The sequence below is a fragment of the Bufo bufo genome, chromosome 9, assembly GCF_905171765.1.
Source record: "Bufo bufo chromosome 9, aBufBuf1.1, whole genome shotgun sequence".
Classification (NCBI taxonomy): domain Eukaryota; kingdom Metazoa; phylum Chordata; class Amphibia; order Anura; family Bufonidae; genus Bufo; species Bufo bufo.
The window spans coordinates 24,240,997-24,267,092 of record NC_053397.1 but is presented as its reverse complement, the minus strand read 5'-3'; positions in this window follow the sequence as shown (position 1 = coordinate 24,267,092).

The following is a 26,096-nucleotide window of genomic DNA, read 5'->3' as shown; positions in this document are numbered from 1 at the left end:
GGAACGGGTTGTCTCAGCCCTGCCAATATCTTTAGGGCTCCTCAGGGTCTCCAGGGATTCCAGGTTCCAGTATATGGGCATTTCTATCTTCAAGGGGTGCCCATACGGTTAGGAGTCAGGGCCAGGAGTAGGTTTCTTTAGGTGGTGACCCTTTTTCCTTCCCTAGCGTAGAGGCCTAGTGGCTTTTCCCTTCCTCCTGGTTGTCGGTGTGGTGTTTACTCCTTTACCTCATCCGTGACAGTTAGGTGCCCTTTAAAGTGCAGGACCTACAAAACAACTAAATGCAAGTGAAAATGTATTCTTAAATGTATTTCATTGAATCATATGCATCATGGCTATAGAGGTTAGTAACACCGGGAGCCCGAGAGTATTCTCAGTTCCCCCTTGCACCCCAATCTATGACACTTGTATGTTCTCCTCAAATTATTCCCTTTGTCCAAAATTTGCTGTGAATAAAACTGAACCCGCTGCCTAATCAAAAGATGTTCCCGTTAGGCTTCAGAGCACTGTCCTGTTAGAGGAGGCGATGAGGATGTTAGGTCCATAAAAATGAATTATGTCTTGTGCAATGAGCCGCAGAGAATTCTCTACATTTTTCCCTTCTTTTGCCTATGACTTTATGCTGTTTGTAAATCAAGATTAATGGGGGAAAGTACAGTTATGGTGGCCGGATCATAAATCTGCTTCTTGTGCCGAGTCGCTCCATACGTGTGACTTGTGCAGAGTTTGTGGCTATCCATGGCGCTTGAGTCTGTCGAGCAGGTATTGGATCCATACGTCTTGTTCTCGCTGTTATTTCTATTGGGGATCAGTGGATCAGGTTGTGCGATTGTGACCGCGCTTTTCTCCTCGCAATCAGAATTCCCACTAGGGCTGCTTTTCGCCGCTGAACGGTTGTTATCTTTCACTGAATGCTTTCCAATTATTGGTATGAGCAGACATTGTAATTCCTCAAAGGCATCGACGTCTTCCTTTATTACGTGTATTTTTCTTGCACGAAAAGAGTGAAACAGGCCAGAAGCGGAACACAATGGATATCTGGCAAAATGCAAAAATGATGCATTGTTACCATCCTGTCATCTCATTGGGTGCATTATTACCATCCTATGACATCACTGTGTGCGTTAATCCCCGTTCTGTCTATGACATCACTTTGCACTTTGCATATATTCCCTGTATTGTGATCCATTGTGATCATGACTACTGTATTGTGACATCACTGTGTGCATTATTGCCATCCTATGACATCACTGTGTGCATTATTACCATCCTGTGACATCACTGTGTGTGTTATTACCATCCTATGACATCACTGTGTGCGTTATTACCATCCTATGACATCACTGTGTGCGTTATTACCATCCTGTGACATCACAGTGTGCATTAACCCTTTCCTATCACTTCACAGTGTCTATCACCCCAGTATTGTGACATAACGTTGTTTGTTATCCCTGTTCTGTGACATCACATTGCACATATTCCCTGTATTGTGATACACTCTGATCATGATTAGGGTTGAGCAAATCAAAGTATTTCCAAAGTGGACTTCAATCCGAATTTCAGGGAAAATTCGATTCGCCGCCAAGCAGGATTTCCTCGTGCTTCGTGGGAACGAATCAATTTTCCCTGAAATGGCGTTAAAAAAATTATAATATTCACCTTATCCATTTGAGCGTAAAGAGGCTGCCACAGCCACCTTGATTGAAAATGTTGTGCGCGGTGACGAATGATGTCACCACCCTGGCCAGCGTAATGACGTCACCACCCACCGTGTGAGATTTCGCGCAGGAACTTCAATCAAGATGGGTGCAGCAGCCTCTTCACGTTCAAATGGATAAGGTGAGGGGGTTTTTTAGCCCTCATTTTTCATCTCAGATGCCGCAATCAGCAATGAACGCGGCATCTGAGGGGTTCAGTGACGGGGGGGCATTCCCTGTCATTGCGCCCGCTACTTACAAAGAAATGTGCTTTGTGACGAATTGAAGCAAATTTCTTTGTGAAATTCTGCAAAGCAGCCGAATCGAATTTTAATAAACTTCGCTCGACACTAATCATGATTACAGTACTGTGACATCACTGTGGTTATTATTAATGTAGTGTCTCATCGCTGCTTTCATTATCTCTGCATTATTACTTTACAGATTGTATTGCTGCGGTGGGATATAATCATGTGCATTATCTCTGCTCTATGACATCACTGTAGTGCAGTGACATCACCGGGTCTGTGTTCAGGTTTATAGATGTAGGAGGTACAGAAATTGTAATCGCACCTGGAAAATAATTCCTCTGCCAAATAAGATAATACTGGGTCTAGACTTATTTTATATGTTTTATAAAAGATCATTGTAAGGGGATATCTCAGTAGACCGCCCCCCTCGTGGGCAGACCTGCGGAAGGTAGCATACTTACCTTTTCACTGCCAGTGGGTCCCTGTTCCCTTGCTCCCCAGTCACTGCTGCGCCGCACAGGTCCCCCAATGTCAAAATACAGTTCAAAGTCACTGTAGCCAATGACTTGCCGCAGCAGTGACCTGCCCCCTTTGCGTCATGCCAATTGGCCATGTGACTCATGGGGGGGGGCAGTTCAATGCTGCGGTGAGTCATTGGCTGCAGCGGCGTTAAACTGGATGTTAGGACCTCAGTGCTGCAGCGGCGGCTGGCAAGCTAATGGGATCTAGAGAAGGGGAGCAGGTAATTATGCATCCTTTTGCAAGTCCAGCCACAAGGGGGTGTCTGCCAAAAGTCCCCCAGAACATGAACAACCCCTTTAAAAGGGTTATGCCATGATTAAAGGAAAAAAAATCAGACATCGTATAGTACATGACAATCTCTTTCTAACAAAGCTAGAACCAGCCCGGTACCTCGCATGGGTCCAAAGATCTCCACATTCATTGTTCCAATTGCTCTGCTAGATTTATTTCAGACTGGCAGCAGGGGGCGTGTCCTTTCAGCTGCAGCCCCCTCTGCCTATCACAACCCAGGGGGCGTATCCTTTCTGCAGCAGCCCCCTCTGCCTATCACAACCCAGGGGGCGTATCTTTTCTGCAGCAGCCCCCTCTGCCTATCACAACCCAGGGGGCGTATCCTTTCCGCAGCAGCCCCCTCTGCCTATCACAACCCAGGGGGCGTATCCTTTCTGCAGCAGCCCCCTCTGCCTATCACAACCCAGGGGGCGTATCCTTTCTGCAGCAGCTCTCTACTTGTAACTGTCACAGCTTATAACAGAAGATTTAAAATGATCACGTGCGACCACCTCAGTGAGGTGGACAAGAAATAAGGAAAAGAACAAACAGCAGGTGGCGCTATACAGATACATTTTATTGAATATCTCAGTGGGTAGACTAAATTTTTAAAGACACGCAATTATGTTAAAGATGCTCTTAATCAGAGCTAAAATGTTTGCTTCTGCTGCTTCAAATTAGTAGTTTAATCCTAGGATTTTATGTGCACAGAAGAAGAGCAGGGTCAATTCAGTTCTCAGCTTTATTACACAGCACATTCCTATACATAGTGAGGGAGGGGGAGGAGCACATTGTGCAATGTCCTCATTGGTCAGTAGTGGTACTACGTTTATCACAAATGACCCTTCCAGAAGGGGGGTCTTCCAGGATGGGCTGAGACCCTCGTGCTATTCTTTGCTCTTTGTTTGAAGCAACAGGATATGGGAGCCATCTTGATTTCTGAAGAATGATATACATACAGTGTACTCAAGTTGTGCGTAGTAGGTGTTTCTGGGTGTAGTAGTGCAATATACACTAACCTGGTACAGCTGACTCTCTGCAAGGGCAGGTATAGAATTAGAAATAGTTCGTGACGCCAGTGCCAAGTAAACGGTGGCACGCCGTTTGCGGAAAGCAGAAATAAATTGAGGAAACGTGGAATTAAAACAGAACTTCAACTTTAGTAGTTTCAAGCAGAGACAATCTTGGAAACGCAGTTCCTCAGCATACAGTCGATTTTGCAATTCGGTCGATGCAGGCAATTCAGTACAGCAGGGTATTTACAGAGTGTTAAACACAGGACTTGTAGCACAAGAGCTTGCACTCTAATTCTGTCTGATCCTGGAATGTAGCAATTCTTCACCAAGGCCCATTAACCTAAGTCTGGCTTTATATCCTTGATTATGGCTCTTATAAGTACCTCCTCTGTTTCTCTCAGTACCTCTGGCTCCTCTGATCTTTGCCTCTGTCTCTCCCAGCTTCTGAATGGTTCCTCAGGCCCTTAGGCTCAGATATTCCTGCTTCTGCATGTGGGAATTCAGGAGGGAATCTTCTCCTGAACAGCAGGCTTCAGGCCTGGACTTGTCTCAGACATTGTCTAAACTCCAACTGTAGATTACAGACACTAGACTCCGTCTGCCTTGCACTTCCCTGACTGGCCTTATATAAACTAGGGCTCCCTAGCTCCCTCTATGGACTAGAAGTAGGAATGACACCCCTAGCAGGCCTGTACATGCAAGTTTCAGTAACAGGGAAATACACACATTACATTACATTTTATAAAACTGACATATACCAACTTTCCATAATTAAGGAGGGACGACAGCACACCAAGTGACCTTTGGTAGTGACGGGTATTACAGTTCCCGTACACTACATACCCCACTGCTTTAAGCTGAGTACGCCCTCGTACTCCATCATGGGTCGCCCAACTGGAATCTCTACCTGAAATAGAAAAAGAGACATGCAGGCATACATACATGTAATTCATCTGCATTTACATTTACATCAGGTCCAATTGGCAAAGGTGCAGGGCAGTGACAAGGGGCGTCGTTCTCTTCTCTCAGGATAGTGAATGGAACGGGGGCGCTGACCTGGCACAGCGTAACATTATAACCAGGATAGTCCATGACAATGAATAAGTCCATGATAAAACAGTAGAAAACGGTATAAAAGTTCTTGGAGGCTCAAATAACAAACATGAGTCCGTACCCAGGTTATTTCTTATTAAATCACAGAGGCTCTCATGCGGTGGAGTCCATCTCTGGGCACAATACTTTAAAAGAGTAAGAATCTCGGAGGCTCAGGTTCTTTTGAGTCTGTCTCCGGGCACGGTTCCTTAGTATCAGGTTGCACTATAAAATGACAGCAAGAAAAGTGCTGTAAAACCCCTGATCAACCTGAAAAGGGGGTGAAGGGTAAAAGGTGCAACAAAGGAACAGGCACAACTTGGCGTGGGATAGCAAAAGCAGGCAGGAGATCCTGGAAACAAGCCTGGCCTTGCTGACTTTGTAATTTCAGTGGTCAACACCCACCACTGAGCCGTGGACAAACTGGCAGCCGCAACAAAGGACCAGAAACATAGGACTCCTGTCCTGGAAGGGTTAACATCACTTCTGAAGTAATAAATCAAAGGCCTAGCAGGCTGATTCACGGTGGCACATCATAACCACTTGGCTCTGCTGGCAAGCATCGTCTGTAGTATTCCTCTACAGGAGGGTGTGCCCACATAACTGTATCAGGGGGCAGCTGTAGGGTAAAGGGGCCCCTAATAGGTATTGGCCCCATAGGCCTAGGGGTGAACCCTCTGGTGGACCGTGCCGGCCCTGGCATGATCACTGCAGGGTGTGACGTGCTTGGCACCGCCGCAGCAAGCGGTCCGGTGCTCTGGGTGCAGCAGTTTACGGCAATCGCGGGTCCGGTCTGGGGCACTGACGGAGCGGTGGCAACAGAAGGCGGTCGGCGGGGGGTGACAGGCACCCTTACCTCATCCTTCCTCGGCGGCGTCTGGATCCTGGCGGTGTATGTCTTGCGCAACTCCCGCAACTTCTCCTCCAGCCGGACGATCTGCTCACCGATGCTCTCTGTGTCGGAGTCGCTGTCCTCTGCTGGCGCCGCCGGCGCAGGTACAGTTACCGATGGTGCGGACTCGGCCTTTGCAGGTACTGGCGATGCGTCTGGTCTCCGTCCCATCCGGATGTTCTGAAAGGTAGCACTAAGTCCTTTTAACTGTTCCAGCTCAGATATTGTCTTCTCCCGACGAGGCAGCTCGGGGGAAGGATAGGGGCTCACCCATTTTTCCAACACGGTTGGCTGCCAGAAGACATTCGGCCCAATGAAGGAGCTCCGCTCCTGAAAGGCGTGATGGGCCGGCTCTGGAGAGCGTTCAGGTTCTCGCTCGCAGCCAGAGTAGTCTTCTCCTTCTTCTGCCTCCCAATCCTCATGTCCTCGCTTGGGACGGGTCACAGCAGTCGCATAGGGGCCTCGCAGGCTCTCGGCAGGGGTGTACTCCACTTCCTCTCCCTCGCGGAGGCTGTGCTGGTACGAAGGGAGGTAGTCTCTTTTGACAGACCTTCGATTGACATAGAGGTCTCTGCCAGTTAGATAGTCCTGAATAAACCCGTAGCCACGGGATTTGTCAAACGACAGCACCACTCCCTTTCTCCTTTCCAGGCGGGGTTGGGTGTGCGTATGCTTCTCATGTATGGACTTGGTTAGTTCCTCATAGATAATTTTGGTCTTTGTATTCCGCTTGATAGCGGCCTCTCGGATCTCCGCCATCAGGGAAGACCATTTGAAAGATGGCTGGAAAAAGTCCCTCCACGAGCCATAGTAGGGCTCGGGTTCTTTCTCCCTTGGGCGGCAGGCGGGTTGCTCCGGTCCCGGAGCGTAGGCCGGTGGGGCCTCCTCTGGCTCTACACCAACATCAGACATCTTTGCAATTTCAGGTGTGGACGCTGCAGCAACACTCTGCTCACTATCCAACATGCTCGATCCTTCTGAGGAGAGCGATAGGGTCGCGTCAATTACAGCAGCTAGCTCCTCCCATTGCTCTGGGAGGCCGCCCCCCAGGCACTCCAGTATAGGGAAGGCGGTGTCCATTCTGGCAGACATGCAAATGTCCAGATAAGCCGTGGCGCCTGCCCTTGACCTTCTTCCCGCTTTTTCCTCAGAAAGGCGCCAATTTTTCCCGCCTTTTCGGGATGAAGGTGACGCAGCAGTAAATTCAGCCAGCTCAGCGGCCATCTTTAGCAAGAAACGCTGTCTGTTCACTGACAGCAAGCAGGATTGTGAAAAGTCCATAAAACCACACTCAAATGCGGCGATTTTCCTCCTCTGTATAGCGCAACACTGCACAGCGCTTTTTAGAGTTTTTTGGTACACTTTGGGTACGATTTTCAGTCCACAAAGTCCACTTGAATAAAACAGGAAAATTGTCACTTTGGTCACAGGGCACTTGTATAAGGCACAAAGTTCACGCTTCTTGCACTATAAAGCGTGCGTATCCTGTTCGTGACGCCAAAAGAGAGGTGCAGTGTACTCAAGTTGTGCGTAGTAGGTGTTTCTGGGTGTAGTAGTGCAATATACACTAACCTGGTACAGCTGACTCTCTGCAAGGGCAGGTATAGAATTAGAAATAGTTCGTGACACCAGTGCCAAGTAAACGGTGGCACGCCGTTTGCGGAAAGCAGAAATAAATTGAGGAAACGTGGAATTAAAACAGAACTTCAACTTTAGTAGTTTCAAGCAGAGACAATCTTGGAAACACAGTTCCTCAGCATACAGTCGATTTTGCAATTCGGTCGATGCAGGCAATTCAGTACAGCAGGGTATTTACAGAGTGTTAAACACAGGACTTGTAGCACAAGAGCTTGCACTCTAATTCTGTCTGATCCTGGAATGTAGCAATTCTTCACCAAGGCCCATTAACCTAAGTCTGGCTTTATATCCTTGATTATGGCTCTTATAAGTACCTCCTCTGTTTCTCTCAGTACCTCTGGCTCCTCTGATCTTTGCCTCTGTCTCTCCCAGCTTCTGAATGGTTCCTCAGGCTCTTAGGCTCAGATATTCCTGCTTCTGCATGTGGGAATTCAGGAGGGAATCTTCTCCTGAACAGCAGGCTTCAGGCCTGGACTTGTCTCAGACATTGTCTAATCTCCAACTGTAGACTACAGACACTAGACTCCGTCTCCCTTGCACTTCCCTGTCTGGGCCTTATATAAACTAGGGCTCCCTAGCTCCCTCTATGGACTAGAAGTAGGAATGACACCCCTAGCAGGCCTGTACATGCAAGTTTCAGTAAGGGAAATACATACATTACATGACATTTTATAAAACTGACATATACCAACTTTCCATAATTAAGGAGGGACGACAGCACACCAAGTGACCTTTGGTAGTGACGGGTATTACAGTTCCCGTACACTACATACATACAGGTGAAACTCGAAAAATTTGAATATCGTGCAAAAGTCCATTCATTTCAGTAATGCAAATTAAAAGGAATTGCATTAATGCAGCTTAAAATTAGAATTTTGTGAAAAGGTTCAATATTCTAGGCTCAAAGTGTCGCACTCTAGTCCGCTGATTAATCCATACCCCCTGAGCAAAGGGGTCCTCAAAATTAAGAATTTGGGGTTTCATAAGCTGTAAGCCGTAATCATCCAAATTATAACAAATAAAGGCTTGAAATATCTCGCTTTGCCTGTAATGAGTCTCATCTATTAGTTTCACCTTTTAAGTTGCATTACTGAAATAAATGAACTTTGCACGATATTCAAACTTTTTGAGTTTCACCTGTAAAAAGTATTTAAATCCACGGGACAACCCTTTTAAGTAAATTGATGCATTAATGTTTTGTATTTTTTATAACATGGTTTTTATATATAAAATGAAAGTATATTTTTATATATTTTTTTTTTAGGTTATAGGAAATTTTTAAATATTTCAGTGATGCAAATAAAGCCATAAAACGACCATCTTCTAAACCAGCACCTGCCAGAAATAAAGGCAGCGATCGGGCTGTCACCGAGGATTAAATAGATGAGGCACAACCCTTCGTAGAGGTTAAGGAACTGGCTGGAAGTGCCTCTGCCGTTTCAAGTCACAGGCTAAGAACTCCATCTACTTAAGTTCACTTTTTCAATCAATGGGTTATGCTTGCCGGCGACTTGGAAGAGGAAAATCTTGATCTCAGCATTATAGGTGCTGTGACATATTGAACAAGCTCCAGAAAAAGCAATCACGCCAACAATCTTAATTTGACGTTTGAGGCCCGGAGATCTTTCACCTTGCTAAATGCACCCTGGATTTCGGACAGGACCCAGGCATAAGGAATCGGTGCGGCTGTTATGACGGCGAGGAGGTAGCAGACTATGGAGGTGGATCAAACAGCCTTTTGATTAGAAGACGTATTGAAAGAGGTGACCTAGAAAATCACCGGCATTTTGCTCATCTTTGATGTTCCTTGTTTCCAGACATGGAATAGTTGCAGATTAAAGTGCAGATCGTGTAAAACATTTAGTTAAATTATTCTACACCTTTGTCATATGTGTCCCGAAACTTGACTCAAAGGAAATGCACCTACTTGTCGGAAATGCAAATGCGCTTCATTCAATGAGATGCAGGAACGGGAAGGTTAGCGCAGTCGGAACCCATTCTCTAGATGCGGATAAAACGGGTGTAATGACGTCGATGCTTCTGTCCCAAAGAGGTCGCAGTATCTAATAATAATGCAGCGACCTGGAGGGGAGGAACTGGTAGAGGCTATGGGGGTGGTAGTAGTACTCACAGTTCAGAGCGGCAGTCCTCACCCGGGCTCCTTGGGGCAATGTATGCCTCTCAGAGCCATATGGTCCGATGCCATAAACAGCATGCACGGCCTTGATGATTCAATACCTTCCAAGAAGTGTGGTCTCTTCCTTTCAGGAGTACGTTGTAGAGTTGGTCTTCTGTAGTTGTACACAGTGTTGATCGCGAATATTCTAATCGCGAATTTTTATCACAAATATTGGCACTTCGAGAATTCGCGAATATATAGAATGTACCGTAGTGCTATATCTTCGTAATTGCGAATATTCTAGATTTTTTTTCATCAGTACCCATGATCCCTCACTGCTTCTTGATTGTGGGCCAATGAGAAGGCTGCAGTATCTTTGACTTTAGGAGTAGTGTTGAACGCGAAATTTCATATCGCGAATTTATATTGCGAAATTTCCGATTGCCGATTTTCGTAATCAAGAAAATAATGAATAATGACGATTTTCGCCCAAATATTCGCCAAATATCTCGAATTCGAATATTGCCCCTGCCACTCATCACTGGTTGTACACTGGGAGACAGAGGTTCTCTGAGTTTGGGCCTAGCTAGCAAGACCTAGCACACACACTTAGACACACTTGCTTAACTTAGACTAGACTTTCCAACTAACTTAACCATTGGGCGGACTTTGGTCCATCTCCCTGACAACCTAGCTGGTAAACAGATGTTAACCAGGTAATTACCAATACATTGGTTACATAACAGAAGGAAAATAAATGTTTTTAATCATATGCATTTAACTTGACATCTTTTGGTTAACTGTTTTAACAGTAATTAACCCTTTGCAGTGCCCCACTGAGGTACTGCAACAGGTGTAGCAGCCAAAGAGAAAAGGCACGGGTTTGCTAAGGGGACAGGCACTGAACTGCTTCCTGTGCTTGCCATGATGCTGCCATAGAGGATCCCTTCTGCTGCCACTAGGGAGAGCTCACTGCATAGGGATCCAAACAGCTGCCATTGCTTTTATATTTGTATATTTTGTGTGCAGTGACCAGGCCGCATGGGCATGCATGAGGGTGGATGGGTGCAGTAGTTGTACTCACGAAGCTCCCTAGGCTGGCGTGCAGTGGCGGAAAGGGTGCAGCGGTTCTTCCCTTCAGGGAACTCTCTGATTCTGGGGTTCTCCTGCCTGATGATGGTTGAGATGCCCTTGATGTTGATGTTTTATGGTGCAAGGCAGGGTCCCAGTTGTCATGAATCCAGGACCTCGAGGTACAAATGTAGGATAGAAATCATGAGTCCAAGTTAACAGCAAACAATTTTTTTACTGAAGCTTCAGATGTAGACAATTCAGGACAGGTCATACTTGTTATGGACCGGCTGATGTTACACAGAAATATAGTCTCCTCAGATGGTACAGGTCTCACAGCTGCGCAGATAACCATAGGCCAAACCAGTGTCTCTTTAGATGTTTTAAGCAATCTTCCTTATCTTGCACTTTACTACCTGACTCCAGCTGCCAGACGTGGGGTGTAGTACTTTCTCTTAAGGCACTGCAACGCAACCACAGGGTGGTTCTTCCTAACGACAGGCAAGCTCCTCCATTCTCCATTTCTTTGCTTAGCCACCTTTCCGCCTTGGGATGTGGACCTACATACAGGTGCGCCAATCTGTATTAAGTGTGTGCTCAGGCACCGGAGGCTTCTCCTGAGCAAGGATGCCGTAGAGTTAAATAAGTCCTTTGTAGACGTCCCAGCTGTCCAGGTCTTGCTCTACACCTCTCTATCAGATGTTATAGCTCTATCATGGTTGGACCCAAGTCCAGGATGAGCTAGAATGTCAGCTCTACATCTTCACGCTTTGCTGGTTTAGACTCAGACTGGTTCAGACTGGATTTGACTACACTCTGCACTACTCACGCACTGACTGCCCACTACCCTGTGCTGACTCACTCCTCCCCTTATATAGAGGGTGACTCCAGCCCCATCTAGTGGTGGCTGTGAGATATGTTTTTTTTTTTATTGATGGCCTCTCCTTAGGGTACGGCCACATGGTGAGCTTTCTGAATGCAGTTTTGGAAGACAGAATCAGGAGCGGATCATAAAAGGAGAGCAAGTATAAAGGGCAGATACAACATCTTCTTTTTTTTTTTTATTCACTCCTGGTTTTGGCTTCCAAAAACTGCATCAAGAAACCTGACCATGTGGCCGTACCCTTAGGATTGTTTATTTTGAGCCATCTACCTGCATGCAATACATATAGTAGCAGGGTATTGTGGCTACACTCCAGTCAAGTGAATGGGATGAAGTTGCAATACCCTGCTCCATCGCTAGCAAGCGGATGGTGTGCAGGTAGAAGGACCAGCCCTATTAAATTGGCCATATTGCCTGGTAGGGTTTGATCCTGCTGATCAAAATGATACTTGCCTTGTTGAAATCGGTTGCGGCATTCCCAAGAAAAAAAAGACTCTTAGGCCTCTTTCACACGGGCGTTGCGGAAAAATGTGCGGGTGCGTTGCGGGAACACCCGCGATTTTTCCGCGCGAGTGCAAAACATTGTAATGCGTTTTGCACTCGCGTGAGAAAAATCGCGCGTGTTTGGTACCCAAACCCGAACTTCTTCACAGAAGTTCGGGCTTGGGATCGGTGTTCTGTAAATAGTATTATTTTCCCTTATAACATGGTTATAAGGGAAAATAATAGCATTCTGAATACAGAATGCTAAGTAAAACAGGGCTGGAGGGGGTTAAAAAAAATAAAAAATCATTTAACTCACCTTAATCCACTTGCTCGCGATGCCCGGCATCTCCGTCTGACTCTTTTACTGTATAGGACCTGTGGAGAGCGTTAACTATAGTTTAAGGACCTGGGATGACGTCACTATGGTCATCACATGGTACGTCACATGATCTTTTACCATGGTGAATCACCATGGTAAAAGATCATGTGACGTACCATGTGATGACCAGAGTGACGTCATCCCAGGTCCTTAAACTATAGTTAATGCTCTCCACAGGTCCTATACAGTAAAAGAGTCAGACGGAGATGCCGGCTACGCGAGCAAGTGGATAAAGGTGAGTTAAATGACTTTTTATTTTTTTTTAACCCCTCCAGCCCTGTTTTACTAAGCATTCTGTATTCAGAATGCTATTATTTTCCCTTATAACCATGTTATAAGGGAAAATAATAAGGTTCGGGTCTCCATCCCGATCGTCTCCTAGCAACCGTGCGTGAAAATCGCACCGCATCCGCACTTGCTTGCGGATGCTTGCGATTTTCACGCAACCCCATTCATTTCTATGGGGCCTGCGTTACGTGAAAAACGCACAAAGAGGAGCATGCTGCGATTTTCACGCAACGCAAAAGTGATGCGTGAAAATCACCGCTCGTGTGCACAGCCCCATAGAAATGAATGGGTCAGTATTCAGTGCGGGTGCAATGCGTTCACCTCCCGCATCGCATCCGCGCGGAATACTCGCTCGTGTGAAAGGGGCCTTATTCTTCAGTGCAGGGAGGGGCATGGCCAGTACTGGAAAGCTGAGGTGCGCAAAAAACGCGGGGTCCGCATCAGTATGTCCGTTCCGTTGCCCCGCAAAAAAAATAGCGCATGTCCTATTCTTTTCTAGTTTACGGACAAGGAAAGGCATTATTACAATGGATCGGCAAAAATAATGGATGCCATACGGAACGTCATCCATTTTCTTTTGCAGATCCGCAATTTGCGGACCGCAAAACACATACGGTCGTGTGCATGTAGCCTAAGCAGCAGACCTTTTCAATCTGCAGTGATTAAGCTTCATTGGCTAAAAGTGGAATACCCCTTTAAATATTATGAGATTCTCTAGAATGTTAACTTACAGATCTGAGGTTTAGGCCTCATGCACACGACCGTTTTTTTTTGCAGTCCGCAAAACGGATTTCCGTTGTTCAGTGATCCGTGACCGTTTTTTCTTCCGTGGGTCTTCCTTGATTTTTGGAGGATCCACGGACATGAAAAGTGAAAAAAAAACTAAGTCAAGTTTCCATTGAAAATTATAGGAAAAACGGACACGGATCACGGACACGGATGACTATCTTGTGTGCATCCGTGATTTTTCACGGACCCATTGACTTGAATGGGTCCGTGAACCGTTGTCCGTGAAAAAAATAGGACAGGTGATATTTTTTTCACGGACTGGAAAAACAGATCACGGACACGGAAGCCAAACGGTGCATTTTCCGATTTTTCCACGGACCCATTGAAAGTCAATGGGTCCGCGAAAAAAAACGGAAAACGGAACAACGGCCGCGGATGCACACAACGGTCGTGTGCATGAGGCCTTAGCCTGTTCAAATCAATTTATCTTTTATTTTTTCTCATCCTTTTCTCAGCTGCTCAGTCACTCATTATATGATGCTTTGTATATACCTATATGACCGCTGTGCCTATCAGAAGTATTGGGCTCCACAATGCGCTCTCTCCGGTACTTGGTATTCATATCAGGGATACAAATCCTTGCCGTCAATGTTCAGCATACTATTCCTATAGAGTTCAATGTAACCGCATTATATTTTAAAACATGAAATGCTTTTTTTGGTTTTTTAAGTTAAAAAAAAAAAAAACATTCTCCCAAATGCACAAAGTTTCCTACAAAGGTCCCTTATTCTCATGTGTTGTTCCAGCAGCTCCCGGCTTCTAAGAGCTTTGTATGCGGAGGATGGGGGGTCTGGTGGGCACTCGCTGTGTGTAGGCTGGTAACATCTAACGTCAGCGAGTAAGAGAGCAGCTGGTTAGAGTGGGCAGCTGAATACAGATTAACGAGAGAGAAGAAAATGTAAGAGATGGCAGCAGAACTGACCCAGTTTAATATTTTCAGTCCCCATCTCACAGACTGAAAACACTTGTCTGCCTCCTGTTCCTTTAAATTGTAACGGAAATAAAAAAAAAATTACAAAAAATTCTGTGGCTTTGCAAAGTGAGCACCCGGGATCTAGAACCTCATGGCTCCTGCGCAAGAGACCACTATTATAAATGACACATAGTAGGTGGAGGATGTTACAGATTTGACATTGGCACCCAGGGGTTTCAAGCTATGCAGTTGTGACGTCATCTAAATGACATAATACAATAATATCAGCCCTCGGTATTAGCGTGCAGCCCCTGTACCAATAGGCAGAGTCCATGCCTATTAAAACACAATGACAATTTATCTATGGATATAGTCTGCAGAACAAGCTAAATACATTGGATTGCATCTTGCACTGAGAATAATCCAGAGCTGAAGTTATAATTCTGCTGCTTGTCGTTGGAAACAATCAGCAAGCCTGCCACCAGGCACACTTCGAAAGCTATAGCCGAGGTCCTGTAATGCAGTGGGACAGTTGGTATTTTTTAAATCCCATCTCTGTACAATGCCTGCTGTAATAATCACAGTTTCCATAATGGAAATCTTCAACAAGGAATACTGGGAGATGGTCACAGGGTAATGCCTCATTTCCCCTGTGGTGGCGCTGCAGGGAAATTGGATACTTGCTCTCATGTTCCGTACAACTTATTGCTGTGGATCCCCTTGTGATCAGCTTAATTTCAGGAAATTATCCAAAACAGCAACCATCCTTAACAGGGGCGTAGCTAAAGGCTCATGGGCCCCTGGTGCAAGAGTTCAACTTGGGCCCCCCTTCCCTCAGTGCTTTGTGGCCAGGGGGCAGGGAAGCACACAGACTTCGTGCTGCCTGAGGCAAAAATTTAACCCCCCCCCTTCCTCCATGCCAAATTGTTGACCTAACCCCTTCCCTCCAGCCAGAGGTGTAACTTGACCAGCATGCACTTGCTATAATACCGGTGTCTTCTTAGGCAGCACAAGGGTCTTTGGGCCCCCTCAGGCTCCTGGGCCCGCTAGCGACTGCTACCTCTGCACCCCCTATAGCTACACCCATGCTCCTTAAAGACACCCCCTAAAAAATGTTTTATTCTCGGACCTGTTAGAAAGGTGCATGTTGTAAACTCTAATGAAAGTACTGTAATTTTATTACCAGTGACTGTCGTTGTGAGTTATCCCCTCAATCCTGATCCTCAGCTGTGTCATGTGACCAGCACTCTGACTTTCCAAAAAAAACAGCATCTTATGTGTGGACAGGAAGCCAGTTGCTTTATGTAGCCTCAATGTCAGTATCTTAGGAATGAATAGAGAAGTAACTGACTTCCTGTCCAGTGGCAGTTGGAGAGCAGAGTGCTGGTCACATGACACAGCTGAGTATCAGAAGGGAGGTTCTAACTCACAAATACAGTCACTGGTAAGAAAATTACCTTCAATACAATTTACTTAATATAATGGGACAGTGAATTTTTTTTTTGTGGGAGTGCTACTTTAAAGGGGTTTTCCATGGGGAAATAAATTGGCAGCAATGGACTCAGAGGGGTTTACAAAAAAAAAAAAAACTGATACGGCCCTTCAACGATCCCGCTCTGCTTCATGGTCCCGTCTCAACGTACCTGGAAACACCCTCTGGGCCAATCACTGGCTGCAGTGGTGACTTATCTCAGCCTGTGATTGGCTGAGCAGACATTTCCTGTGAGTCAAAAAAGGACCAGGAAGTAGAGACCAGCAGGGACCCAGGCAGTGTCGGAACCAGAACCACGGAGGTTGGTTTGGTCAATACCAGGGGTGTAGCTATAGTGGGTGCAGAGGTAGCAGTCACTTCTGGGCCTAGAAGCCTAAGGAGGCCCAAAGACCCTTGTGCCACATAAGAAGACACTAGTATTATAGAAAGTGCATACTGGTCAGGTTACACCTCTGGCTGGAGGGAAGGGGTAAGGTGAAGAATTTGGCATGGGGGGGGGGGGGGGGCATTTCAATTTATGCCTCAGGCAGCACAAAGGCTATAGGCTCCCCTGGCCACAAAGCACTAAGAGAAGGGGGGCCCAAGCTGAACTCTTGGACAAGGGCCCATGAGCCTTTAGCTACGCCCCTGGTGAATACCAAATCTTTTTAACCCCACTGAGCCAACTGCAACCACTGGGGAAAAACAACCCTTTAGGTAGGAATTCCTGATTCCTGTGCCCTCAATAGAATACAGGCCAGGTGTCAATGGAAAGAGGGGAAGGTGTGATAATCTGCTAACGGCTGTGACCACCCTTTGACAGAAAACAGCGGCATAAATGGTGGATACAGTCATTAGAAGAGCTCACAATAATATGGGCCGATCGTAGACGTCACTAATCACAAGCAGCACAAGACTCTTGGCATCTTCTAATATGAATTTCAGATACATCTTGTGTTCTTCCTAACAACAGCATTCTCAGCAGGAGGCAAAATACATGTTGGAAAAACAATGATTAGTATGAAAATGATCCATTTCATGACGGAATTCTTAACCATAAAACTTTCTTCCACCAGAAATGTTATTTCTGTTATCCCTACAGGCGGTATGTTACAGGTTAGTCTTCATGTTGGCTTCGGAGGTCTCTTTTCAAATGTTTTATTTGATGCTTATTTTTGCTTATTCTTGTATTTTATTCATCCGTTTCCCACCTGGAAGCCACAGGAGTCGAGGGCAAAATGCAGCAAATGACTGAAGATGGTTCATCAGGAGATGGTGTAGTAGTAGTAGATGACAAGTGCAGCGACCCGGTGGTCACTGCAAGGGGTTAAAGTGTGTTTTACTGCTGTTATGCACCTTTACACCCTACAGGCTCCCCATGGGTTTAACATCAGGCCATAAGAACATTTACTAGGTGGGACTGCTCGCTCCATTCATTCCCTCCCAGGAGGGGTTGCTCCTTAGTGAGGTTAGTCAAGTGTGTGAGACAGAAAGTGAGGAAGCAGCAGAGCAGCCCTGTGTTGGTGTTAAATACCTACTACCTAATTTTCTCTTACTTATTATGGACTGGTTTCTTCATCTTTATTTAACCCCTTCATCCCCAGTGGGTTTTTAGCTTTTTCTTTTTCATTTCACATAGCCGTATAAGAGTTTTTTTTGTTTTTTTTTGAAGGACAAGTTGCACTTTCTAATGGTACCGTTTAATAATGCATATGATGTAGTGGGAAGCTGGAAACAAATTCCAAATAAGGTGGAAATTTGCTCCAGTTTTATGGGTTTTGTTTTTACAGCATTCCCTACATGATAAAACTGACCTGTTACCTTCATTCTCCAGGTCAGATCGATTACGGCGATGCCACACTTGTAGAGTTAGTCTTGCGTTGTAATACTGAAAAAAAAAAATCAAAACCTTGAAAAAAATATTTTTTTTCTCTCCGTCGCCGTATTCCGAACTGTATAAATGTTTTGTAATTATGTATATGGAGCTGTGGGAGGGCTCATTTTTTGTGGGACGAGCTGCATTTTTCATTGATACCATTTAAGGGTGTGTATGACTTTTTGAGGTGAAGCAACCAAAAAGCAGCGAATCAGCTATTTTTACTTTTTTCTGTTTCGTAATTTGCCTTATAGAATAAATATTTTAATATTTTACTAGTACGGGTGTTTTTGCACTTGGTAATACCCAAGATGTTTATTTTATTTTTTTTATCTATTTTGTTTTTTTTATCTATTTATTGATAGTTTTTTTTATATATTTTTAAAAACATTTTTTTTACACTTTTCAAAAGTTCCCATAAAGAACTTGAACAAGCAATCATCAGATTGCTTCTCTCATAGACTACAATGCATTAGCATTGGAATCTATGAGGATTAATCTATGTCCCTGTGGAACTCTGCAGGCTGTCCATAGGAATTTATGTGTGGCAACCTCAGATCATTCAGGAAGACCTGGGTTTTTTACCTTCAAAATGCCATGGTCACATTTTGCTGGGTTAAATGTGTGTATTAACCCTGTGTGTCTTCAATTTAAATCTGTTCAAAGACCCACCCAGCACTGTACATGCGGATAGGTCATCAGTACTTAAAGGGCTTCTGTCACCCCACTAAAGTCATATATATTTTTTTTGCTACTTAAAGGGGTTATCCCACCTTCTCATTTCCATGCCGTGGCTGCTCTCTCATGTTCGAGAAACTGCTCAGTCAGGGGGCGTTTACTGACTCCGCCTCCTTGTTTGGCGTGCGCGCTCCCGTGTGAGCAGGAAATCATTCGCTCAGCCGCCGCAGCTACAAGCGCAGGAGAACTAACAAGCGCGCAGGCGCAGAGAGTTCTCTGCAAAAAAAAACACAGGACAAACTAAAGGAATCCACCGCGCAGGCCCGAAAATGCGCAAGCCCGAGAGTCAGGTCGGGCTGCGTAAAAAAAAAGAAGAGGATAGCGCGCAAGCGCGACAAATGCTCCGATGTTGCTGGGGTGGCCGTAACCTATAACGACCGGCAGTAAACAAGGCTACAAAAGAAGGTCAAATATATAAGAAGGGAGGACAAATCTCTAATAACTTCTATTGGGTAAGTGGATACTGGTGTCAAAAACTACACAATTAGACAGACTTCAAAAGATGGGATAACCCCTTTAAATTCCTTATACTGCGATATATCAATATATAATGCTCTTACTCATTTTCGTTCAGTAGTTTCTTCTAAAAACGGACTTTTATAATATGTAAATTACCCCTCTACCAGCAAGTAGGGCGGTTACTTGCTGGTAGCAGCCGCATCCTCCTTTCATAAAGACGCCCTCTCCTCATGTTGATTGACAGGGCCAGCGAGCGCTCTCGTCCTCTGACTGGCCCTGTCTGCGTTTTAAATCTCGCGCCTTCGCTGTACCGGTCTTCAGTCGGCGCAGGCGCACTGAGAGGAGGACGCTCGCTCGGCCGCTCCATCCTCAATGCGCCTGCGCCGATGACGTCACATCTACACCCTGCGCAGGCGCACTGAGGAAGGAGCGGCCGAGCGAGCGTCCTCCTCTCAGTGCGCCTGCGCTGACTGAAGACCGGTACGGCAAAGGCGCGAGATTTAAAACGCAGACAGGGCCAGTCAGAGGACGAGCGCGTTCGCTGGCCCTGTCAATCAACATGAGGAGGGGGCGTCTTTATGAAAGGAGGATGCGGCTGCTACCAGCAAGTAACCGCCCTACTTGCTGGTAGAGGGGTAATTTACATATTATAAAAGTCCGTTTTTAGAAGAAACTACTGAATGAAAATGAGTAAGAGCATTATATATTGATATATCGCAGTATAAGGAATTTAAGTAGCCAAAAAAGTGGGGTGACAGAAGCCCTTTAAGTCTCTGGAATTCAAGGGGTTGTCCAAGTATTAAAAAACATGGCTGCTCCCTGTAGCAACTCTGCCACACATGTTCATGGCGGGTCAGCTCCATTCAAATGAATGAGGCTCAGCTATGATACCACACACGACCTGTGGACAGGCGTGGCACTATTTTTTTAGAGGAAAGCAGCCCTGTTTTTCTAATGCTGGACAAGCCCTTTAAATAAAGATGGAAAAACCAAGCCAAAGACAGAGGAAGGATAAAATCACCTCTTATCTACATGTTATATCATATATTCCTACCAAGTTTATTTCAAGTAAGGTCACAAGATGCCAAACCACTTAATCTTCTGATGATTCCCCTTAGACAGATCGGGTATCCTGTGTTATTTACTCCACCAAACGATATCCTACGGTCAGGAAGGAAATCATATTCTCTTGCGAAAAAAAAAAAAATAATGCACTTAAAACACAATGCACACAGTTACATGAGAGCTAATTGTAATCAAAGCATCTAACGTGAACCTTGCTATTTGTCTTCCACCACTAATTTCCGCGTTCCCGGGCATCATCAAATAATAGTACTTGTGCCAACAAGTTAATTACAAAACGAAAATACTGCAGAAAAATCAAATTATACCCACTCATTTCATGTAATTACTTTGCATTTAATTGAATGATGCATCGCTTTTTGGGAATTCAGCTATAATTATGGAATAATACAATGTTTCCAAGCCAAATCTTGTTCGTGGTGTCAAAGTCAATTAGCGAGTAAGAACTTCAAGAGGTCCAGTCATTACAGAGTCAACGCAAACAATTACGATAATATTGTATATCACAAAAAATGTGCTGGGACAGCAACTACTATAGGTGGCATATACTCTACACAGGCTGCCTACTTAAATTGTGCAGTTTCTTTGAGACAGTTTTGGTAAATGAAGCCCATTTGTTTCATCCACAAGCATAAGATCAGTAAGCAGCATGGGCAGCATTCACAGACCAACCACGAACAAGGCGTTCAGGTCATGGCCGTCTGAATTCTCTGTATGGCCAGCTTCAAGAAATGCTGTGTGAGATATATATTCAGTCTGTCTAGTTACTGTATTTATTTATTTACTTTTTGCTGCTTAAGGGCCTGTGGTCACATTACCAGTTTGGCAGGTCCTCAAGTTAGTAGTGCACTGCTCCTGTAGGATGGCACCACTTGATAAAAAAAAGTGTCCACTACTGGCAAGAAAAGAAGTTCAGCCAAGTGTCTACATGCTGTGGATGGTGTGAGTCAGGGTTAGCTCCATTTGAAGCTGTAGCACTGCAATACAGAGGCTGATCTGAAGCAGAAGAATTGGAAGGAGATCCCTTTACAGAGACTTACTTCTGTGTCTCTGTTCTCTGAGGGGTGATTCTGAGGACTGATCTCATTACAGCTCCATGGAAAATGTATGTAAATGAACTCTCCTCTAAAACCAAGCAAATTACAAGCCAAACCAAAGATTCCTCCTAAGAGAAGAGACATCCATCTTCAAACAGTTATTTCAGGGTTCTCGCCCCTAGTCAGCATTGAGCAGGTAACTTTTGATTTTGGAGGAATCTCTGCTTTGGCTGCTCCATCTAGAGGAAAGCTAATTTGCAGAATTTTGTTCCCATGGATCTATTGCCTGAAGTAATTCTCCATACACCACTGTACCTCTTTAATTGGAAATTGGTATTCCGCCCCCCCAGAGTTCCATCAAAGACATAGACAACTAGTACCCTGCTCTTTACTGATGATGGGCAAGAACCCATAAACAGCACTGTCTACAGATAGGTGTCTCATCCCTTTGAATGAATCTCTGGTTTTGCTGGTATGAGGTACAGTATTTTTCTTCCATTGTATATATTTTAGCTGTGGCAATGGGAGCACCTTTTTTTCCAGAGTGTGTTAATAGGGTATTTAGTTATTCTCATTGGTTATTTCCCTTTAATTATAATTTTAATCATTACCGTATATTCATTGAATGTAGTTAGTTAGCTAGTCAGCATATTAATAATCACTTGTTAATGTTCAGTAGGTAGTTAATATATATAAAAAGCACCATTGCTTTGTGTTGAAGTACAGGCCACATTTTTAAGCGATTATCTCAGAGAGACAAAGAGCTTCAAGCTCCTGAAGACCTCATGTGAAGAAGAATGTCTGTTACTACACCTCTCATATCACCTCGGACGTCGGTCATGTGCTATGTTGGTAGTGTGGCTGATTAGAGCTTGCTCAGTGGTTTGAACAAAGGTTAGAGTGATAGTTTTTTTTACTATGTATGTGAGTTATTTGTCTGTTTTATATTTAATCACACTTAGTAAGTATTTTATCACTTAGCCTGTGAAAGCCTATTTATTCTTCAATCTTTGAATTCACATTAAAACATACAGGAACCTCTTCCTATGTATTTTATGGGAGCATCTTGTTATGTGATTCTCATGGTGGTGGAGGTCTCTGGTGGCATGCATTCAAAAATCTTCCCTGGTGTCCATAGCATGCCCCAATCCTGAAATCTCTCTTAAAATGTTTTATAAAAGTTGCCAAGTATGTGGTAAAATAGGAAGGTCTAGTCAGATACCGCAAATTTTATCTGGTGACCAGAGGCTATGACCCTGCCAATGTGCAAAGTCCAGTATATGCCTGGTGGGGGTACACTGAGGACTGGGTATGATTGCCCAGGGTACTGTAAGATGCACTGTGGTCTGTGACAAGAGACTGCCCTGTTTCTAGTAGAAACCACCCATACACCAGCTGTGAGTACCAATGATAAAGACTGTTCTGTAACTTTGGCAACTGTCTGAAGAGTTACAGAGACTGTCCTGTCTAGTTAGGATTGTGGAGATATTTTGCAATCTATATAGAGAAACTGTCCCATTGTTACTAATAACCACCAAGTTCTGTGCCTCACATCTGTGTGTAACCACCAAGCTCTATACAACACTATGGCACCATATGCCAGGTGCCTTAATCTCAGTAAACTGCTGTTCAAGTTAAACCTTGCCGAGTCCACGTCACTGCACCTTCCTCAGGTGGGGTAAAGAGTAATGGTCATAGGTCACACCAGTTTCTGACCCCCCCCCCTCCCCTACAAAATACATCTTCTTTGTTAAAGATATCTCCACCCCATTAAGTTTGCCATAGACATTTATGGTATGTTGATTGGATATGCCACATGTGTCTCAATAGACATCTGAATGATGGACCCCCCACCCAACCAGGAAACAGGAGACAACGCTCTGTCATAGTAAACGAGAGATAAGAAATTAGTCTGTGTAAAATTTGCTGTTCCCACATCTCCCATTCACTAGAATGAAGAGTGACAGTATTTATTATTATTATTCATTCCATGGCGCTGTACATATGAGAAGAGGTACACATACATTATACAGATAATTGCACTAATCATAAACAAGACGAGTTACAGACTGGTACAGAAGGAGAGAGGGCCCTGCCCGTGAGGGCTTACAATCTACATGGTATGGGAGAAGGACACAGTAGGTGCGGGTGAAGCTGGTCATGGCTGTATAGAGGCAGCAGGGTCACGGGTTGTAGGCTTGTCTGAAGAGGTGGGTTTTCAGGTTTCTTTTGAAGGATTCCACTGTAGGGGAGAGTCTGATATGTTGGGGTAGCAAGGTCCAGAGTATGGGGGATGCACGGGAGAAATCTCGGAGGCGCTTGTGGGAAGAGGCGATAAGACGAGAGGAGAGAAGGAGGTCTTGTGAGGATCGGAGAGTGCGTGTGGGGGTGTATCGGGAAAGTAGCTCAGAGATGTAGGGAGGGGACAGGTTATGGACGGCCTTGTACAGTCAGGTCCATAAATATTGGGACATCAACACAATTCTAACATTTTTGGCTCTATACACCACCACAATGGATTTGAAATGAAACAAACAAGATGTGCTTTACCTGCAGACTGTCAGCTTTAATTTGAGGGTATTTACATCCAAATCAGGTGAACGGTGTAGGAATTACAACAGTTTGCATATGTGACTCCCACTTGTTAAGAAACCAAAAGTAATGGGACAATTGGCTTCTCAGCTGTTCCATGGCCAGGTGTGTGTTATTTCCTCATTATCGCAATTACAATGAGCAGATAAAAGGTCCAGAGGTCATTTCAAGTCTGCTATTTGCATTTGGAATCTGTTGCTGTCAACTCTCAAGATGAGATCCAAAGAGCTGTCACTATCAGTGAAGCAAGTCATCATTAGGCTGAAAAAACAAAACAAACCCATCAGAGAGATAGCAAAAACATTAGGCCTGGCCAAAACAACTGTTTGGAACATTCTTAAAAAGAAGGAACGCACCGGTGAGCTCAGCAACACCAAAAGACCCGGAAGACCACAGAAAACAACTGTGGTGGATGACCGAAGAATTCTTTCCTGGTTAAGAAAACACCCTTCACAACAGTTGGCCAGATCAAGAACACTCTCCAGGAGGTAGGTGTATGTGTGTCAAAGTCAACAATCAAGAGAAGACTTCACCAGAGTGAATACAGAGGGTTCACCACAAGATGTAAACCATTGGTGAGCCTCAAACAGGAAGGCCATATTAGAGTTTGCCAAACGACATCTAAAAAAGCCTTCACAGTTCTGGAACAACATCCTATGGACAAATGAGACCAAGATCAACTTGTACCAGAGTGATGGGAAGAGAAGAGTATGGAGAAGGAAAGGAACTGCTCATGATCCTAAGCATACCACCTCATCAGTGAAGCATGGTGGTGGTAGTGTCATGGCGTGGGCATGTATGGCTGCCAATGGAACTGGTTCTCTTGTATTTATTGATGATGTGACTGCTGACAAAAGCAGCAGAATGAATTCTGAAGTGTTTCGCGCAATATTATCTGCTCATATTCAGCCGAATGCTTTAGAACTCATTGGACGGCGCTTCACAGTGCAGATGGACAATGACCCAAAGCATACTGCAAAAGCAACCAAAGAGTTTTTTAAGGGAAAGAAGTGGAATGTTATGCAATGGCCAAGTCAATCACCGGACCTGAATCCGATTGAGCATGCATTTCACTTGCTGAAGACAAAACTGAAGGGAAAATGACCCAAAAACAAGCAGGAACTGAAGACAGTTGCAGTAGAGGCCTGGCAGAGCATCACCAGGGATGAAACCCGGCGTCTGGTGATGTCTATGCATTCCAGACTTCAGGCTGTAATTGACTGCAAAGGATTTGCAACCAAGTATTAAAAAGTGAAAGTTTGATTTATGATTATTATTTTGTCCCATTAATTTTGGTTCCTTAACAAGTGGGAGGCACATATGCAAACTGTTGTAATTCCTGCACCGTTCCCCTGATTTGGATGTAAATACCCTCAAATTAATGCTGACAGTCTGCAGGTAAAGCGCATCTTGTTCGTTTCATTTCAAATCCATTGTGGTGGTGTATAGAGCCAAAAATGTTACAATTGTGTTGATGTCCCAATATTTATGGACCTGACTGTATGTATTTGTTAGTACTTTGAACTGAATTCGCTGGGCAATGGGGAGCCAGGGAAGGGATTGGCAGAGGGGAGAGGCAGAGAAGTAACAGGGTGAGAGGTGGATTAGTCGGGCAGCAGAGTTGAGGATAGATTGGAGAGGTGCGAGACAGTATAACCTCTCCATTCAAGAGAGGGTCCCCAGGAACCCAAATTTTCAGGATGACTTGAGATTTGAGCCCCCAACAATCATTCATTACAGAATAAAAAGGCAAAGTGGTGATCAATGGAGGTTCCATCTGAAAGACTTCCCACTGATGCAATCCAGTGATATTCCCAAAAATAAATGAAAGTGGAGGCCCCGTTTACGTGAAAATACAGAAGTTATCACGACTCGATGTGAACAGAATTTAGGTCTGTCTCAACTAAAAATCTTATTTTTTCTTTTGTATCTCTTTTTTTCAGTGTATGCTTTTTGTCATCGAAGGCCTGAGATTTCTGTCGTATAGAAATCCTTGCAGCGCATCGTGTTCACAGGTGACATTTCCTCATTGTTCCTGTTTGTATAAATGTGTCTCGCAGCTTATATCACACAAGGTCACCTTCAAACAGAACAATCTGCTCGAAATGATGGAAAAAAACAGACTGTAAGAAGTTTAACCTGGCGGTACCGCAGCTCACGTTACACAATCACACATTAACTCCTTCATAACCAGTCTACAATGAACCTTTATAAAGTTGTATTGGAAAACAATTATTACAAATTGTTACAAAATATATTTTCTCTTTTTTCATTACATACAGGGAGTGCAGAATTATTAGGCAAGTTGTATTTTTGAGGATTAATTTTATTATTGAACAACAACCATGTTCTCAATGAACCCAAAAAACTCATTAATATCAAAGCTGAATATTTTTGGAAGTAGTTTTTAGTTTGTTTTTAGTTTTAGCTATTTTAGGGGGATATCTGTGTGTGCAGGTGACTATTACTGTGCATAATTATTAGGCAACTTAACAAAAAACAAATATATACCCATTTCAATTATTTATTTTTAC